Consider the following 22,107-nt stretch of genomic DNA (forward strand, 5'->3'; position numbering starts at 1 on the left):
ATGTTTGTTCCAGGTTAATGCTAGTATAAATGAAGAGCTATGTTTCTAGTTTAAGGCTCCTACCAATCCGTTTAGTCAATTTGCAAAAGGGTTCATTGAACTATCATTTTCAATCTTCTGCACTTTCAATGTTATATCAGTTAATGTAGCCATTTTCATGAACACACCATTTGCATCCAGTTAGGCTTTTGGTTGAACTGATAATTCAAAGATTTAATATGTAATTCAAGGTACCTATGTTTCAAATTTGAGGGCTTACGAAGGTCATTTGATATTTTTGAGAAAGGCATCATGTGTTGCCAAAACATTGACTTCATCAGGTCCGCAGTGTCGACAAAGCCAGTTGGCCATTTTCATCGATTAATATCTCTTCACTTGCGACTTGTCTTGAGAAACCATTTCATATATTTCATGCTTGCATATCAGAGTACACACGTGTCAGATGGCGAGTTCCAAAAAGGTGTTTTGACCACTTTGAAAATTACGTCTTCACGATTAAATGCGAAAATGCGGTGCAAGTGCTTGAAAGTTGCAAAACTTAGTCTGATGATCCGCAAATGATGCCAATCATTTCTAGAGGTATGGGTAGGTTTCTTGAATCATTTCAAAGGTCATTTGTATGAAAACAAAAAAAAAATTTAGTCAGACCCACTTTGGGGGCCGACCTGGCCTATGCCCTTGCATTGTTTTTATTAGCGATTTGTGTTTACTGGGGAAATTTTAGAATATTCAGATAATGATGCAATCCACAAGTCACGGTCAGGTAAAGTTAATATCAGTAGCAGACTTTGGGGATTCAAGGTTAAAGACACTGTGAATGTCAAGGGTGTCTCCTATGATTTGTCAGCTTGGTTTGTCAGCATTCTTCCAGATTGCAAGAATTTCGTTTTTAAAACAACAAAGGATAAATATTGTGTTTGAGAAGTATCACATGACATGTTTCAATGTTCTCTTTTTATGAGAATGGAGGAATCTATATCAAGCTTGGTCAACACATTGGACAATTGGAATGCCCGATTCCTCGAGAGTATGTAGAAGTGATGAGGACTTCAATGTTGAATAAGCGTCCCACATCTTCATATTCACAAATTTGTGATGTGTTCACAAAATAACTTGGAAAGCTTCCCCATGAAGTGTTTTTTGGAGTTCAATACCATCCCATTGGCAAGTGCTTCGCTTGTTGAAGTACATGTTGCTCGCACCTTTGATGGCAAGAAAGTTGTTGTCAAGGTTCAACGCACACATTTGACCAACACAACAACTATTGATACTGCAACTGTGGAGCTGGTTACCAATGTTTTGCACTGGTTTTTTCCTACATTTGATTATAGATGGTTGATTGATGAATTGCGTGGGAGTCTTCCAAAGGAGCTTGATTTCACATATGAGGTGGATTCCCTTTGTGTGGTTATTGAAATGGCCAAAATCCAACATTGAAAATAACAGTCAAATGCAAATTGCCAGGCACGTGGTGTTTGAAGGAGCCTACAGAAGCCAAAGTGTCACGTGGTTGAAGTTAGGGGCAGCACCAAAAACCATCAAGCAAATACATTAACTCCATAGCCAAGGCAAAATAGAGAGCAACATTTAAAGCTTTCAAGCTAATGCCAATAGCCTCCTCCCTTACGTGCCCCCCCCATCTCCTCCAGGCTTCACGTGGTGTTGGAGAAGATTGCAGGAGACTTCAGCAGTTCTCACATGGAAGGCATTTATTTCTAAATGGGGTCTCTTGAGGTAGCAAATGACAAATTCCTCCCTGTCTATGGCATGATTCGGCTGGAGAGGGTTCTAAAGCATGTTTTAGCAAATGCAATTGGCATAGAAGCCAATCTTCCCTGCAGCGTGAAGTTTGGAGGAGTAAAAAAAATGCTCTGGCAAATGCATTACCAGGTTCAATGCCAAATTAAAGAAATTCTCAACAATGCCATTGGCCATGTTGTATCGTTTAAATTCCATAGTCTTTTGGTAATGTCCTCCTATGCAGTGGAAAATGTAACAAGGCATATAAGAACCTTCGAGCCAAATGCTGCTAACAAAGGCGCCATTAAAAACCCTTTAGAAAATGCATTTCTGGGAAAGACTATTTGTTCCACATTCACTGGGCAAAGGGATATTATGATATTTATATTAAACACTCCACTCATCTAATATGTCAAAGCCATCAAGGCTTTTGACGGACGGTGCTCGTTGAGCGCCCAAGGCAGACCCCATGCGTGTGGGTGTGGATCCCAATGCAACCAAGGTGGTGATAGACGATGACAGGTGGACCCCACATAGGCACACTTCCTAAGGTAAATAGGCAAAATTTTGCAGAGAAGGGTCGGCTTGACCAGTGAGCAAGTCCAGGTTGATCCGACAGTCCGCGTGGCTTCGCGAAGGCAAGATGGTCACCCATTAAAGGCCATGAAATGGCAAAAGGCGAAATGCAAAATGGTGAAAGCCAAGTGGCGATGATGTGGCAGGTATAGTCAGATGTCCAGTAGGTAGGTCCCATCCCAATGGCAATGATGTGGTGCAAAGGTGGCGCCTAGGTGGATGACAAGCAAGCGAACACGTGGCAGAGTGACGAGGTGTCATATGAGGTGGCACCCAATGGACCCCATCGACCAATCAGGTCCCGATACATGGCAAGGCGTCAGGGCACAATCAGAGCAAAAAAAATCAAAGTTAAATTCAGTTTATTATATAGTTGAGACTATGTAAAGAAAATGAAAAATTTAAATGATGTGCACACATAAATGATTAATTCACCTAGGGCTATATTTTTGGCCAAAATATGAAGTATTATATGTTTCTGGAAAGCTCTCGAAGTTAGAAATCTGATCAGGTAGTTAATTTTAACAAATATGGGATATTTAGAGAGAAATTTTCATGGGAAAGAAGAAGGTAAAGAATTTCAGTTAGAGAAAATAGACACTTGGCTTATTTTGCTGAGATCTGATCTTTCCCTCCTCTTATTATTCTCAATTCTTCTCATTTGTAAGGGTTCCAGAAATTTGGAGAAATGCTCCAAATTTGATGGCTTCCATTTTCTAAATATCTTGACCCAAGTTTGTAAATGCTTTTGTTTGGTTTTCAGGGTACAAAGGATTTGAGTGCAGCATTCAAGATGTGTTTTCTAGTTGCATGCTTTACTTGTGTCAGGCATGAGTAATTTCCCACCATATTGTCTCTATGTATGCATTTTAGTATTATGAATTCAATCCTCAAGGAGGATGAAATTTGTCAATTTCAAGGAAGTTGTGTGATTGTTTGTGGGTATCCTTCAATGAAGGTTTTAAATTCTGTAATCAATCATGAATAATGAAATGTGTCCCAAATTTGATAATGTCGTGAATGCATCAGAGTAATGCATTAATATAAGGTGTTAATGCAGGGATATTCTATAAGGAAAATAAATTTGCAGCTGTGATTGACATATTTGCAATTCTATGTGAGACTTTGTTGCTCAATGAACAAGGCACTAGTCTTGCAAGTTTGGGGATGTTTTCAAATACACATTTTAAAAGAAAATCTAATTTCCCTTCATGTTTAGGGGTGTGTGTTCCATTCTTTCCAAGCTCTATTCCATCTTATTATTTGTACAGATCTAGCCAATCTGTAGTGTTTCCTAACCTATTGAGCTTGTGAAATGATCTATCTGCTTAGTGTTGATGCAGTTATGTGTCTGTAATCATTGTATTCAAAGAATCAAAGGGTGTCCCCCCCTAGGTCTAGCAGAACCTGAAGTGCAGGAGGATCAATTAGGGTCCTATGTTATGTTATCCAAGCCCTGATGTGTTTTGTAGACTGAAATTGGCCATTTTATAGAAGGATTGCAGGTGTTCTTGGGTTATCACTTTTGGTGAACAACACTTTCTTATTATAGCCTTTAGAAATTTTCTTCTGGTAAGATCTTAGATGATTGAATGCCACCTGCCGACATTCATCCAGAAATTCAAGTTCTTGCAATCTAAATATTCTGTGATCTTTACTAATGATAAGACCTTGCAAAGAAACTCTCAAATAAGAAATTTCAACCTCAATAGGCAAGACTTCTTTGGCCCCATACACCAAAGAAAAAGTTGTAGCCCCAGTAGGTGTTCTGATGCTTGTTCTATAAGCTCATACCACCGAATTGAGCTACAAATGTGAATCCTTTCCAGATTTGTTGATCATTCTATGCAAGATGGTCAATAGAGTTTTGTTAGACGCTTCAGTCTGTCCATTACCTTGAGGGTAGTATATACAAGACCAATGTTGTTTTATTTTGAACTTGTCACATAGCTCATCTATATCCTTGTTCTTGAACTTCCACCATTGTCAATTACAATTAAGGAGGGGATTCCATACCTGTAGATGATGTAGTTAAGAATGAAAATAGCCACTTGTTTGTCGATTTCTTTAATTAGCGAAACTGCTTCAACCCACTTAGTGAAGTATTCGGTGGCAGTTATGATGAACTTATGTCCATTGGATGATGAAGATTGATTTGGCCAATGAGGTCAAACACCCATTGTTGAAAAGGCCAACGTGTGATAAAAGGTATGAGCTCCCTTGCTGGAGCATGTATGAGATTTCTGTGCAGCTAACATTATTGACAAGTTTTAACAAATTTTACAACATTTTTTTCATATCTGGCCAATAGTAGCCAACCCTTAGCAGTTTTTGAGCTAGAGTTCCATTTGAGTGAGATCAACAAATACCTTCATGGACTTCAGATAATGCATGTTGAGACTCTTCAAGTTCTTGACACCTAAGCAAAGTACCATCTAAACCTTGCCTATATAGATCATTAGCGATGATAACATATTGTGAAGCATTACAGATCAGGTTTCTTTTATTATTGTGAGTAAGGTTATTAGGGATGATTTAGTTACATAAGTAGGAGTAGATATGGTTATAGTGAGATGAGTCATACCCAATGATAGAATAGATCATCTGGGTATCAGGGGAATCATAAGTAGGATAGCGAAGCTCTTCCACCAGGAACTCATAGCGAAACAGTGTTTCTTATAGTTGTGGTATAGATGCCAATGGAGCCATAGCATCTATTGTTTTGTTTGTTGATCTAGGAATCTACTGAAATGAAACAAAGACAAAGTATTTCTTAAAGTCATGAACCATTATTTTATAGGGCATAAGTTTTAAATCCTGATTTTGATACATATCGTTGATCTGGTTGATTATCAGCTGAGAGTCACCATAGATGTATAGCTCAACAACTTTCCATTCAATAGCTAGTTTGATTCCATTCACCAAGGCTTCATATTCTACAATATTGTTGGTACAAGGAAAAAGGATCTTGTATGCCTTTGGAATTTAGTATCTCTGAGGAGTGATAAAAAGAATCCTAGCACCAGAACCTTGTTGAGTAAAAGATCTGTCAAAGAACATTTTCCAAGATCGCTGAGTAAGATGCATTATGGATTTATCTGGAAATTCTATGTTCAGAGGTTGATTATCTTCAAGCGAAGCACCAACAAGTTGATCCGTAATGACTTGTCCTTTTATAGATTTTTGTTCTACATACTCAATGTCAAATTCTATGAGTATCATAACCCATTTAGCCAATCTCCCCATGAGTGTTGCTTTACTTGGAAGATATTTCAAAGGATCAATCTTAGCAACAAGTTTGATAGAATGTGCCATCATTTAATGTCTCAATTAATGTGAAGTGAAGACCACTGCCAAACAAGCTTTCTCAATGATTGTTTAATTCATCTCATAGGACACCAACATCCTGCTTATATAGTATATAGCTCGTTTCTTGTTGTTCTCATCTTGTTGGGCCAAAAGTACCCCTAGTGATGTGTCAATAGCTGATATATAGAGAATCAAAGGTTTTCCTTGAATCGATGGCATCAAAATGGGTGGATTGGAAATATATTCCTTGATCTGTTTTAGGTGTTGTTCACATTCGTCATCCCAGTTTATGTAACTCCTTTCCATAATGCTTTTGTGAACAGTTGAGACTTATCTTCTAGCTAAGAAATGAAGCGCCTTATTGATTGGAGCCTCCCTTGTAGAGTTATCATTTGACTTACATTCTTTGGAGGTGGCATTTCCATTATAGCTTTAACTTTTTCTGGATCAACTTCAATCCCTTTTTCTGAAACAATGTATCCTAGCAGTAAGCCAGATGTAACTTCGAATGCACATTTCTTAGGATTTAGTCTGAGTTTAAACTTTTCCATTATGTCTAAGATTAGACCCAATTCTGAGAGATGTGTCGATCTTTTCATATATTTGACCAGGGTATCATCGACATACTCTTCCATTTTTTTGTGCATCATGTCATAAAAGATTGTAGTAACAGCTCTTTAATAGGTAGCACTTGCATTCTTTAAGCCAAAGGGCATGACATTTCAGCAGAAAGTTCCCCAGGCACATGTGAACACTATTTTCTCTTGATCCTCAGGTGTGATTTTGATTTGGTTGTAGCCAGGAAAATCCATCCATTAGAGAGTACATTTCATAACCAACACTCATGTCTACTATCATGTCAATGTTAGGCTGTGGAAAATCATCTTTTGGACATGCCTTGTTTAACTCTCTGAAGTCTGTGCTGACACGGATTGATTTATCAGGTTTTGAAATAGGCACAATGTTCGATATCCACTCAACATAATCAATTGCTCAGATGAATCCCACTTTGAGTAATTTCTCTACCTCAACTTTAACAAGCAATGCAACACGAGGATGCATTTTTTTAGAGTTTTTGTTTGACAGGTTTGACTGCAGGAGCAATAGAAAGATGATGAATTATAAGGTCAGGATCCAGACCCGACATATCAGGATATGTCCATGCAAAGTTGATCTTTTTCTCAATGAAGAAATCAATAAACTCTTTCAATTATTCTACTGATAGGAATTGAGCCACATGTATTATATGTTGAATTTCCTTTGTTCCAATGTTCACTGGTTGTGTAGGTTCAATTAAAATTGATGATCTCTCTTGAAAGTGATTAGAAAAAATATCAATCATCTCACCTTAAGGTGCCTCAGGGAGGTTTTCACCATCATATACATCTTTTATTTTTACTTTTTTCAGTTTTGATATCGCCACAATGTGGTTTTTGCCATCAGAACACTTATTTTTCTTCTTTTGATAATTAAGACTAACATACTTGACATCTACTTCTATCATGTTCATACTCTATTCATTGATGGAAGAGATAATGGGTTCAACTACATTAAGGTAACATGCTAAGGCATAGTCATTGGAAAAAGTAGGAATATCCATGGGTTGGTATTTTAGAGTACGGTCAATAAGCTTAGGGTATACCACGGATAAAGATTCGACAGGTTCAAGGGAATTCACATTATTGTCATCAAAACCATGGACCATCAAGTTGAGTTATAGAAGACTACCTAACATTAGCGTCTTGAGATCGAGAAGAGTCATAACATGATTATCGAAGCCTACGTTAGCATTTAGAGAATCTAACCCAGCATACCTACCACTAGACCCTTTTCCTACTTCAGACTAGATTACGTATTGTGTTTCAACAACAATAGCTTCTTCAAACAAAGTTTCAACATTAATGACAAAGTAGTCATAGTTTGGTTTTGAATAGGTAATATCATAGATGGAGCTCATTTTAGGTTGATCAAAGTTAAAAGATGAAGCATCTGACTCCTCATCAAGCAACTCAGTAAAAGCATGTATGGTATCAATATGAACATCTTTTATGTTGCAAGTTCCTTCTTCTTTTGGTTCAGTGATAACCTGTAGTTGGCATACCTGTTCGCATAGCCTTGATGACTCTATGAGTTTTTATCTTCTTTCCCATTTAACTTCTTTTGGACTTATGATTGACCCTTCTTGACTAGCCTCCAATTCTTTAGTTGTGTTCCCATACCTGATTTGTTTTGTCTCATCACATGAAGATACAGTAAGTGAGTGATTTTTCTGCGCTTTCTCTTTTCTTAGCTATTTCTCATAAGCTTCTTGTATTTTTATTCTAACTTCCTCTAGTTCTCATTGTAGCTTCATGTGTGCTATTTCTTGTGCTTCATCTATAGTATCATTGGATTCTTTAATAGATGTATCTGATAGAGGTTCTGGACCCTATTCATACTCATTTGAGTCTGTTTCTGAATCTTCTTCTGGTATTATTACCATATATGTGACAAGAATGTTTAATGGTGGAAACATTTCTTTGATTATTTCCACACGTTCTCTCATTTCTTTTGGAATTTCCACTTCTGGTCTTTTTCCTACTGGTACCTTTGGAACTTGGTTATAAGCTTCTTCTTCTCTTTTTATTTCCAGCTCCTCTTATTCTTTCTCATATGCTTTCTGAGTTTGATGTTTGTTTACTTCCTTTGGTGTTTGATGTGGTTGATAAGATTGTTTCTTTTGACATGGTGGTTTATCTAGATGGTACCCAAGTCTGGTTTTATCCTTTGCATACTTGGTTTGGATCTTGATGGGTTCGGTAATTCCTTCTTGACATTTTCCCAGAGAACCTGTGTTGGCATTATTGGCATTAAGTTGTCATTGATGTCAACCGGTTTGGCCAAGTCACCAGTAAGTAAGAAATGGTGATCGGTATAAGAAGAGCAAGACAAAAGGAAGGCTACCGGTATAGAAGGCTTACCGATAATGTTAGGACCCAGAGGCAACTAAGAGGAGGGGGTGAATTAGTTGTCTATTAATTTCAACCCAAATATAACCTAATCAAACTTGATACTTAATACCGACAAGCAGATTAATAGTTAATATCAATACCGGTGAAACTTAATGCATGAAATAGAAAGAGAAACAACATCCACAACACATAAAACAAATATTTGTATGTGGAAACCCTGTAAGGGGAAAAACCATGGTGGGAAACCTTACCCACAATCAGATGATACAACTGCAGATAGTATGTGTGTACAAATGGGGTTTGCACATGCAGAAAGGCTAGCTACCTAGAGCTCACCGCTCAATCACAAAAATGGGAGTCTCACTAACTACAATTGGATGATTAAATCCAATGATAATGTACTGCTCAAAGTAGCATATCCAATGCTGGATTTAGTACCAATTAAGCTCTGATTATCTCTTTCAAACCTTCCTTGAATCTTTAAATGATTTCTATGTGAGTAGCTCTTCTTATATTTGCATATATCAAATATCACAACCTTACCATACCATATTACATACATACATTAATCTCACAAATGAGATCTTACATATATACCAAAACCTAAGACCAAATGTGTAGGTTGGCTCACTAAGAATATTACAATAAAATCAATTACAACAAGTCAAGATGTGATGCATCATGTCAGCTCAACAATAATAGTAATTGATTAAATCATCTCCATAACATGTTGTGCTAATCTGGAATAGATAACGCATGTCGGTCCATAACTTAGACCAATTTGCTAGTAACAACAAATATGTCAAACTGGTTAGACCAATAACCAAATCATAAAAACCAAATGTCCAAACCATGTCTTCGACATAACCAAGTGATCTCCAGATGATAACAAGTCATCCTCAGTGTCGGTGAATGATATAACCTACCAGTGAACTAAATACCAATGACTGTGCACAAGTCACTGAACTTGCCGGTGAACATAACCAAAGATCTCCAGAAGGATAAGTGTTGATAAGTGTTGACATCAATGACAAAACCAATGCAACATATCCATAATACCAACAATCTCCCCCTTTGGCATTGATGGCAACACAAGATGGAAAAACCATCTAAGTGCCAAAACAAAAATGCCAATAAACCAAAAACCAACAATCTCCAGAATAGATCAATACCAAGAATCAAAAATACAAATGCAAAGAGTAACAATCTCTCCCCTTTGAATAATCTCTCTCCAAAGAATAATGTTTTAATGTTTTTCCATATATATCTCTCCCCCTTTGACATCAAATGCCAAAGAAATACAAATACCAGATAAAACGAGTTCATAGAACCAATTACAAATACCAAATACTCCCCCTGAGAAGTAGCTCTCTTCCATCAAAGCCAAAAAAGGGTTTCTCCATAAATTCTGTCGGTTTGATGCCAAGCATCAACTGTCTAAGTCTCTACTGGTGAGGGTATGACCCCAAGCTGCTCTCTAAGATATTTAAAAGTTTCCTTAGGCAAAGGCTTAGTAAAGATGTATGCAATCTGCCCTTAGTATTCACATAAACCAATCTCACTTCTTTTGCTTCAACATTCTCTTTTAGAAAATTGTATTTGATAGAAACATGTTTAGTTTTAGAGTGAAATACCGGATTCTTAGATATATCAATTGTTGCTAAATTGTCACAATAGATTATTATAGGTTCTTTGCATTTTACCTTTATTTCCTTCAACATTTGCTTAATCCATAATACATTAGTACAATTAGTTGTTGCTTCAACATATTTTGATTTTGTTGTTGATAATGATGTACAACTTTGTTTCTTGCTCAACCATGAAATCAATCTACCACCAAGAAAGAATGCCCCACCGGTGGTGCTCTTTCTTTCATCTACATCTCCTGCCCAATTAGCATCGGTGTATGCACATAAATCAAAATTTTCATCTTTAGGATACCATAAACCAAGATTTGTTGTGTCTTGTAAATACTGGAAAATCCTTTTCACTGCTGATTCATGATTTTCTCTAGGATTACTTTGAAACCTTGAAACAATACATACTGCATTCATTATATCAAGTCTTGTTTGTGTCAAATACAACAAACCTCCAATCATAGACTTGTATATTGTCAGATTAACAGGAGCTGAATCATCCTTCAATGATAGTTTATCAGTTGTAGTCATAGGAGTACTTACCGGTTTAGAGTTTTCCATACCAAATTTCTTTAGTAATTCCTTCAAGTACTTTGATTGACATAAGAATATACCTTTATCAGTTTGCGAAATCTGTAATCCTAAAAAGAATTTTATCTCCCCAATCATAGACATTTCAAATTCTTCTTGCATCTTGTTAGAAAAGTCTTTACACAATCCATCTTCTCCTCCAAAAATGATGTCACCAACAAAAACTTCAATAACCAAAATGTCTTCATTATTCACTTTGAAATATAAGTTGCTAGTAGCATTACCTTTAGTGTAACCAAGCTTCAAAAGATATTTGTCCAATCTAGCATACCAAGCTCTAGGAGCTTGCTTCAATCCATATAAAGCTTTCCTTAGTTTGCAAGCTATATCTTTATCATTTGCCAATGAAAATCCATCAGGTTGTTCAATGTAAACTTCCTCTTCAAGATCACCATTCAAAAATGCACATTTAACATCCATTTGATATACTTTATAGTTCTTGTGTGCTGCAAATGCAAGAAATGATTTGACTGCCTCAATTCTAGCTACCAGTGCAAAGGTTTCATTGTAATCAATTCCTTCTTTCTATGAATATCCTTTACACACTAATCTTGCTTTGTTTCTGATTACCTTACCATCTTCATTAAGTTTATTTTTCAATACCCATTTAGTTCCAATTACATTTTAATTTTTAAGTCGGGGAACCAATGTCCATGTATTGTTCTTTTCAGTTTGTTCCAATTCATCTTCCATAGCTTTAATCCAATGTTTATCTTCACATGCCTCAATGATAGATGTTGGTTCAATTTGAGAAATTAGACATAACTCTTCATTTTCTAGTCTCCCTCTTGTCATAACTCCTTGATACTTATTCCTAATTATCTGACTTTTAGAGTGATTCAATCTTACATACCTACGTGTACTCACATGTTGTTGTTCTTCAGTCACTATAGAATTCTTTGATGATGCCGGTGTGATTGGATCAACATTATGTACTGACGCACTCTGTATAGGTTCACTTGTGATTATTTCTACTATCGGTTCAAAATCCATAGACCTTGAATTTCTTCTAAAGTGTTCATCTATCTTCACATTTGTACTCTCAATGATTTTCTGCAATCTTTTATTAAAACATCTATACGCTTTGCTCTTAGATGAATAACCAATAAATATTCCTTCATCACTTCTAGGATCAAATTTACCAATATACTCATCTCTCCTAATGTAACATTTGCTTCCAAATTTTCCTGAAGTACTTAAGAGTAGGAATATTACCAAACCACAATTCATAGGGTGTCTTACTGATTCACCTTTGATGTGAACTCTGTTGAAAGTGTAAACCATTGTATTCAATGCTTCTCTCCAATACACATGAGGTAGATTTGCTTCTGATATCTTGCTTCTAGCTACATCCAGAATAGTTATATTCTTCCTTACCACAACTCCATTTTGCTAAGGTGTCCAAGGTGCTGATAGTTGTCTTCTAATTCCATTCACTTCACAAAATGTATTGAACTCCTTGGATGTAAATTCATCTCCTTGATCTGATCTTAAACATTTGATTTTCTTGCCAATTTCATTCTCTACAAGTGCCTTGAATAGTTTGAATTTCCCAAAAGCTTTTGATTTCTCCCTAAGAAAAGTAACCCAACACATTCTAGAATAATCATCAATGATTAGCATAAAGTATCTATCTCCCTGTAGACTTCTTGTTCTTTTCAGACCACATAAGTCAGTATGAATTAAATCAAGAACATCATTAGTTTTCTTAGAAATACTCTTGAAATTTGTTCTAACTTTCTTTCCCATTTGACATTCCTTACATACCAGATTATCAGGTTTTACAATCTTAGGTAAATCCCTTACTGCACTAGATGAACTAATCTTTACAATGCAATCAAAATTCACATGACAGAGTCTTTTATGCCATAACCAACTTTCATCAATATGTGCAATCAAACATGTCTTTTCATTGTTATTCAAATGAAAGTAATTACCTCTTGTTTGATTACCGGTTGCAATTTCCAAACCAGTTCTATTCATGATTTTGCATTTACCATTCTTTAATTGTAACTGAAATCCTTTTTCAACTAATTGACCAACACTCAAAAGATTATGCTCCAAACCTTCAACATAATAAATATTGTTAGTATTGTGCTTACCATCAAAAGATATAATATCTTTTCCTCTGATCAAACAAGCTTTGTCATCTCCAAATCTCACTAGACCTCCATTATATTCCTGAAAAGATAAGAATTTACTTTTATCACCAGTCATATGATGTGAGCATCTGGAATCTATAATCCATTCATGTTTTTCTTTAATTTTAGCTGTCAGGGCCTGCTCTACCAATGGAACAGTAGGTGCTGGTTGATCTTCTATTATTGCAACAAAAGCCCATCCATTGTCTCTTGGTTCTTCATCAGAATCATCAGTAACTCCTTCATCAACATAGTAACATGATTTGTCTCTATTCTTCTTAAATTTGTATCTCTGATATTCAAGGTTAGGCTTATATGTTCTTTTAGCTTCTTCTCTCAATTTTGCATGTCTGTCAGGACATCTAGATGCCATATGACCAATTTTATTGCAGTTAAAACATTTAAAGGTTTCTTTACCTTCATACTTACTTCCAATAGGACCTTTAGGCATTTTCCTTGCAAATAGTGCTTCAAGTTCTTCCAGTTCTTCATTTTCCCTCCTGATGTCTTCAAGTTCTCTTGGATAGAGTTCTTTCCAATCAGATTTATCAGCTGAGGATGAAGATTTTGCAGATGATGATGCTTTGAAAGCTAAATCTGTCTTAATTGTAGCAACAGGACCAAATTCCTCAAGCTCAAATGTTGAAAGTTTTCCAACCAAGGTATATCTAGATACTGATGTATTAGGCATAGTTCTTAGCTCATTAATAGTAGTTACTTTCATTTTGTATGCCGGTGGCAATGCTCTTAAAACTTTAGAAACAATTTCATCTTCACTTAAGGAACCTCCACAACATTGTATTCCCAAAACAATTTCATTAACCCTTTTCATAAAAGCAAAAAATCTTTCATCTTCTTCCATTTTCAAATTTTCATAATTGACCCAGAAGCATTCCAGTTTTACAATTTTGATAGTGGAATCACCTTCATTCAATGTCTCTAATTTATCCCAAATATCTTTAGCAATAGATCGGTCTGATAATCCCATGATTTGCTGATCTGACAAGGCGCTCAAAAGTGCTTCTCTTCCTTTGCAATCATTCTCTTGATCCTTACTCAATGTAGGTAGATTAGGTTGACCTGGTGTAGGACCAACATAGCCATTCTATGTAACATCCCATATGTCTTTTCCAATGCAAGTCAAATGTGTCTCCATTCTGATCTTCCATATACCATAGTTATTTCCATCAATTTTTGGACTGTCCTTCCTAAAATAGTTAGTTGCCATAGAATCTCCTCAAGTTGTTAAACTTCTGCAAAAAGAGGACTTTGCTTTGATACCAATTGTTAGGACCTGGAGGCAACTGAGAGGGGGGGGGTGAATCAGTTGTCTATTAATTTCAACCTAAATATAACTTAATCAAACTTTATACTTAATACCAGTAAACCAAACTTAATGTCGGTAAGCAGATTAACAGTTAATATCAATATCGGTGAAACTTAATGCATGAAATAGAAAGAGAAACAACATCCACAACACATAACATAGATATTTGTACATGGAAACCTTGTAAGGGGAAAAACCACAGTGGGAAACCTTACCCACAATCAGATGATACTACTTCAGATAGTATGTGTGTACAAATGGGGTCTGCACATGCAGAAAGGCCAGCTGCCTAGAGCTCACTGCTCAATCACAAAAATGGGAGTCTCACTAACTATAATTGGATGATTAAATCCAATGATAATGTACTCCTCAAATTAGCATCTCCAATGCTGGATTCAGTATCGGTTAAGCTATGATTGTCTCCTTCAAACCTTCCTTGAATCTTTAAATGATGTCTGTGTGAGTAGCTCTACTTCTATTTTCATATACCAAATATCACAACCTTAACATACCATATTACATACATACATTAATCTCACAAATGAGATCTTACATATATACCAAAACCTAAAACCAAATATGTAGGTCGGTTCACTAAGAATATTACAATAAAATCAATTACAACAAGTCAAGATGCGATGCATCATGTTGGCTCAACAATAATACTAATTGATTAAATCATCTCCATAATGTGTCATGCTGATCTAGAATAGATAACGCATGTCGGTCCATAACCTAGGCCAATTTGTCGATAACAACAAATATGTCAACCCGGTTAGACCAATAACCAAATCATCAAAACCAAGTGTCCAAACCATGTCTTCGACATAACCAAGTGATCTCCAGATGATAACAAGTCATCCTCAGTGCCGGTGAATGATATAACCCACCAGTGAAATAAATACTGGTGATGGTGCATAAGTCACTGAACTTGTCAGTGAACATAACCAAAGATCTCCAAAATGATAAGTGTTGATAAGTGTTGACATCAATGATAAAACCAATGCAACATATCTATAATACCAACAAGTAAGGCATAAATCGAGATGAAAGTTGTTTGTGTGTTATGGAGGCACAACAACCGGTGAACAAAAAAGAGATGATGTTTGATGGTCATGTTAGGATTCCCAAAGATACTGAGAGTGGGGGGGGAATCACTATCTAACCGGTTAATGGATTTTCTAAACTTATTAAATGAATTGCATGCCAAAATAATGTACTGGTGAACCAGAAATAATGCAGTAAATAAGATCAGTAAACACAACATAGAAAGCGCACCATAACACAATATTTTTAACGAGGAAACCCAGTGTGGGAAAAACCTCGGTGGGATTTGTGACCCATAATATTCGCTCACTGGCCAATAAGTGAATATTACTTACAAATGTGGTGCCTGCACATGCAGGAAGGCTCACTGCTCAAATACAAAAAGGGAAGTCTCACTGACTTACAAAAATGGATTATGTAAATCCAATATCATGTACTACTTTGGTTCAGCATCTGCTATGCCAGGTTCAGTACCGGTTTAAGCTCAGACAACTTCCATAAACCTTATTCCAAAATCTGCCTTAATATTTGCATCTGCCTATTACATTTCATCTATGCTTATACAAATGATTTACAAGATCTCATACTTATATGAGTCCTATTACAATTCGCCTTGTCGGCTTTACAAAAAGATTTTATAATTAAATACAAAATATAGTAAACAAAATCTTGTCGGCTGGGGTGTCGGTAAACATCTTTGTCGATGCCAGTGTCGGTGCTTGTGCCTGTGTCAGTGTCCGTTCTTGTGCCGGTGCCATAGGATTGTAAGGTTTCCATCAATGACAATACCTTCAATCACCTACAATATCTCATTGGAGTGTGCATTTGCCAACAATCTCCCCCTTTGGCATTGATGGCAACACTCATGAGAAAAAGCTAAAATTGTATCCAAAAAGTGTTGTCCAAAAGTCTTACCAAAACTGTGTGCTCCCCCTGAGCAGATGATCTCTTCTATCATATCCTTACTCCTTTTTCTCATCCTCTACTACTCCCCCTTTGGCATCAATGACAAAGGCTATCATTCAATGTCAATTGAGTGTAGTTATGGTCTAGATCCCTATAACCGGTTGGTTACAATCTGATACAGATATGCTAATGCAAAATTTAGGTTGTTATAGAACCTCTCACTATCCTTTAGTGTTGCTTCTATTCTTTGGATTGTACCGGTGAGTATGTGCATTTTCTCTTCTGGTGTCTTAAGTCCTGGAACAAGAGCCTCAAAAATCTCTTTTCTCAAAGAGATGAGGATATCTAGTTTAGGACCTAGTCTGCATTTCAGTTCCTTTGCTTTAAACTTTAATCTCTCCTTATCTTTTTCAAGTTTTTCAATTTTCTCTTCATAGTTGGTAATTTCATGTTCTACTATCGATATGGTGTCTAATGAACCTATTAAATTATCAGCAATATTATTGATTTCCTTCTATTCTTTGCTGATCTTTGTATCTATATCCTCTGTCAAAATGTTCATCTTACATGTAACTCTGTAAAATTTCTTGAAGTCCAAAATTGTCTTTCCTAGTGCCGGTAATAATGTATCAATATGTTCCTTACTCTTCTTTACTGTCTCCTCAAAGAATTTTTCCTTCTCTTTATTTATTTTCTCTCTGAAAGTCTCCTCATTGATGTGATCAATTGTTAGTAGATTGCATGTTATATACTTAGACAATGTGTCTAATTGACTTAAAGAATCTTTGTTTTCTATGTTACACTTGGGTGCAATCATCTTTAAAATTGGTATGGTGTCATCAATTGCCTTATATGCAAGTGCATTGCAATCAGTTATTTTCTTAATTGAATCAAGCAATACCTCTGTTATATTGGTTGGCCAAAATTCTGTTAGTGAAGAAGCAGATGATTGACCAGCTATCTTAACAATCTATAATCCACCGATGTGAGGAACCTCTTTGCTTATGGTGACCTCTGGTAGGTTAGTTTTAGTCTGCATTTCTACTAGCAAGGGTTTAGGTTTCTCAGCTGATGTCGGTGGCACAGTCTCTGTCTGGACCTTTAGCTCATCCTTCTTCTTTTTTGATTTCTCAGTATGTACCTCAGTATGTTTCTCAGAGCTTTCTACTGCTGGTTTTTCTGATTGTGACTCTATGTTTTCTACCGGTTTCTCTGTGTTTACCTTTGAAATGTCTACAACTGGTAACTCAACAGATTGTTCATTGCTATCAATTGTCGGTTGCTAAGTAGATACATTAGTATGTACACTAGTGGTATCTACCTTTCCTATGTCCAGGGGGTTAGTTGACTGTTTAGTTTGTTGCTCAGCCCCAATTTCGATATTGCCAACTGTGTCCTCAACATTTGTCTCAACTGTAATGTCTTCTATCGGTGGCTTAGTTGCCACATCTCTCTTCTCACTTGTATCCTTATCAACCATAATGTTGACTTCTTGTGTGTCAATTTTCATTGTATACAACACCTCAGAATCAAGATTTGTGTCCTCATGTGCTGCCTCCATACTCTCAACATTATCTGTTGTCGGTGGTGTATCAACAGTTTGTGTCTGTGGAGTATCAAAAGAAGGTGGGGGCAAGTTATCTATTATCTTTATGCTCGGAGGTCCACCTACCTTGCCTTTACCTTTATCCTTTTCTTTTTGATAGACTTTAAAAGTCTTTGGTCATTTAAGCTCTTCTTGTTTTTCCTTTTCTACAAATAATATATCCCACTTATCCGTTGTCTCTTATGTGATCTCATTTACTCTAGCAGCCATTAATGCTACATGTCGGTGACCGGTTTAAAATACTGTCTGGTTTGCCTCACTTATTAGTTCATCAATCTCTTCTGTTGAATTTACTGGGTGAACTTCAAGTAATTTTTCTATCTTAATCTTCTTGTCTAGTTCCACAATTGCTAACCTTTTATCATCTAACCTTCTATACAAGTCATTGGGTAAATCATCTACAACCTCAATCAAAAATTTCTTGTAGATATCCAAGTGTAGGATAACATTGTTTTCTATGCTTTCTTTTTCTTCATTTAAAAATGTGTTATACAACTTGCTAATGTTTGATAAGTTACCATCTTCAGTTATTTCATGTAGAAGATTGTCAAGTGGAGGTATAAATTGTTTTACTTTCTTCTTTCTTGGGGTTATTTTCTTTGCCGGAGGCCTAACTGCCTGTTGTTTCTGTCTTGTTCTCTTGGGTGTAGGAGAGGTTACCAATGAGGGTTTTCTTTTTCTTTCTACCCTTTTAAACTTTGTCATTATTTCACTATTAGAGGAGGTAGCAACTGATGAAAGATGTGTTTCCGATTGTAATCCTTCCAAGTCGCTATCCTTAATACCACTTTTATTCAATATGTCTTCCTTGATTGCTTTTGTCTGCCTTGTTCCTTTTCTAACTATTTGTTCAGTTTTCTTTATTCTTTTCTATGACTAAATGTTGCTTTCAATTGTTTCCACATTTCCAAATACTTTCTCTGTTGGTTCTTTAGGGGCTTCTAGAAGGGCTTTTGCATAAGTTTCTATTATGTTCTCATCAGCCTCATATCCCATCTCTATAACCCAAACTGTCCTTGGGACCATTGCTTCCATCTAGATTTCATCTTTCTTTATCACAAAGTATATCTCCTTTTGATATTTGTCAACTATAGATTGAGATAGCCTTATCCTGGTTTTCATCCTAGCCTTCAGTGCCTGAAAATGTTCATTTATGTTCTTTTCCCTATCATCTCCAATGTTGTTGAGAATATCCAGAAGTTGTTTTCCTACTGGTATGTCAAATCCAAAATCCTTTTTACCAATACCGGGAACTTCCTTGGTGATATATAGCAATAAGCATACAAGTAAGTTTCCAAATCTGAATGTCCCTTTCATGTCCCCTTTGATTTTCTTCAGATTGTCTATTAGCTCATCTTTTAACCATTCGCATATGTCAATCTTTGCATTGTTGTTTACCATGTCATAAGCACTTTTGATACATAAGCTAGAGACAGAATTTAATATTTTGGCATGTGTAACTTTGTATCCAAGAATCATGCTAATGAATCTTACATTGATATCCTTTACATAATTTACTCTTAGGGATCTCTTGTCAAAGGTTGCGCCGGTTAGGGTCATTACAATGTCATTTGGAACCTTTTTAGTTTTGTTGGGCCTGCTACCGGTGGAAGGTAAGCCTGTCACTGCCCTAACTACCTCTTTTGTTATCTTGTGAATGAAATCCAACCAAAAGAACTCCCGATGAACTCTTCTTAACACAATTCTTATAACATCCTTTGGAAAATTAGGGATACTAAGAATCTCCACAAAACTTAGGGTTTCAACTATCTTATGTTCCGATTTCACATTTCCATTAACATCACAAATTACTGTTCTATACATGTTCATAATCTCTTCAGCTCCTAGTTCTTTAATATGACAATGTATGTAAATTCTAGGATCCTCAACATAAGTAACTCCTTTGGGTATTTTTGAAAAAGCTCCTAGGGTATCATCTTTCTTCGCAATTTCGGGAATGATTTTAAATACGGGTCTAGGGCACTTAACAACTTCAATTACAGTAGGGTTTGCAATGAATTCAGCTATAGAGGAGGAAGACATTGTATAAATACCTTAATCTTCCTTTAGGTTTGAATGCTTGAATGATTTGCTTCACTTCTCGCTATGGATGCCTTCGCTCAGGATTTTCGTGCTCTAAGGAAATTTGATTGCTCAGTGAATGAAAAAGAGCTAAAACACTTGCTTTATAATGTCATTTCCTTCAACTACCACATTAAATGCTTGCCGATTAAGTGAAACTTAACACATATGTCAATAAAGAAGTATTTCAACTTCTCACCATCAACTGAGGGTAAATTAGCATGTTTTTCAATTTGTTGCCATACCCTCAAAAGGTTTCTTTTCAGTTAGATGAAAAATCTCTTGCCGGTGGAGTGATACTCTGCTCTACCAGTGAAGGAATAGCTTCATTAACATTCATATCTGACTTTCTAATCCATTGTTTTGAAAATTCTTGTTTTACCTCTTCAATTTTCTCTTTACCTTTCAAACTAGGTCCTTTGTTATTTGTCGATGATGCCTTACTTCTATAAAATTTTGCAATATGTCCAATCTTGTTACAAGTATAACAAGTCACATTGTTTTTTCTGAGTAGCTTTTCCATATCCTATGCTGGTATGTGTTCTGCATTGATTAGATAAGTGTCCAAATCTTCCACAAACATAACATCTTACATTCATTCTAAAATATTCTGAATTATGACCAACTTTGTTGCATTTAGAACATTGACCGGTGGGTGCATTCATGTTCTGATAGTTTCTAGATCTACATAATTTTATCTATGACCATACTTGTTATAGTTAAAGCTTTTTCTATTGAATTTGTAGGCATTAGGTTTTCTTACCGGTTTACTATGATCATGATTGTTTGCAGTTTCAGAGCTTTCACCAATTTCAAAGCCAAGGCTATTTGTATCTCCATTAGGTTTCTGATTTTTCAACATGTCATCAAGTTCCTCTGAACTTTTCTTGAATTTTTCTTTGTGTTTATTTGCAGTAGCCAACTCATTTTCTAAGAAATCTTTCTTTCTCATGAGTTCAGCCTTATCATGCTCCAAGTGAATTATATCTGTCTTCAACATATCATTTTCATGACTGAGTCTTAGATTTTCATTTCCAGCATCATTGATTCTCCTAGCCAAGTCATCTTCATTCTTCTTTCGGTCTTCAATGTCTTTACAAAACCTCATAGTCATATCTTGCATCTCATTCCTCAAGGCCGTGTTTTCCTGCTTCATCTTGCTTACAAGATCATTAAGAGTTTCTTTTTCATCATCATCACTTTGTATCCTCTCATGAAGTTCTCTCCTTTTTTTCCTAGCAATAGTGAGATTTTCCTGAAGTCCTTGAATGATTTCCTGTGCAACCTTCAGATCATCTTCAAGTTTCATATTTTTCAACTTTTCTACATCATAATCTGTAAGAGTTGTTTCCAATTGCTTTCTCAAAGTCTCCATCTATACCAATGTCAGAATCTTCCTCAATCTGTCAGGCTTTTGAAAATAGAGGACTAGGCTCTGATACCAATTGTTAGGATTCCCAAAGATACTGAGAGGGGGGGTGAATCAATATCTAACCGGTTAATGGATTTTCTAAACTTATGAAATGAATTGCATGCCAAAACAGTGTACCGGTAAACCAGAAATAATGCAGTAAATAAGATCAGTAAACACAACATAGAAAGCACACCATAACACAATATTTTTAATGAGGAAACCCGGTGTGAGAAAAACCTCGGTGGGATTTGTGACCCACAATATTCACTCACTGGCCAATAATTGAATATTACTTACAAATGTGGTGCCTGCAAATGCAGGAAGGTTCACTGCCTAGAGCTCATTGCTCAAATACAAAAAGGGAAGTCTCACTGACTTACAAAAATGGATTATGTAAATCCAATATCATGTACTGCTTTGGTTTAGCATCTGCTATGCCAGGTTCAGTACCGGTTTAAGCTCATACAACTTCCATAAACCTTATTCCAAAATCTACCTTAATATTTGCATCTACCTATTACATTTCATCTATGATTATACAAATGATTTACAAGATCTCATAATTATATGAGTCCTATTACAATTCACATTGTCGGCTTTACAAAAATATTTTACAATTAAATACAAAATATACTAAACAAAATCTTGTCGGCTGGGGTGCTGATAAACATCTTTGTCGGTGTCGGTGCTTGTGCCTGTGCCAGTGTCTATGCTTGTGCCAATGCCATAGGATTGTAAGGTTGCCATCAATGACAATACCTTCAATCACCTACAATTTCT

This window comes from Cryptomeria japonica, chromosome 3 (assembly GCF_030272615.1).
Source record: "Cryptomeria japonica chromosome 3, Sugi_1.0, whole genome shotgun sequence".
NCBI lineage: Eukaryota > Viridiplantae > Streptophyta > Pinopsida > Cupressales > Cupressaceae > Cryptomeria > Cryptomeria japonica.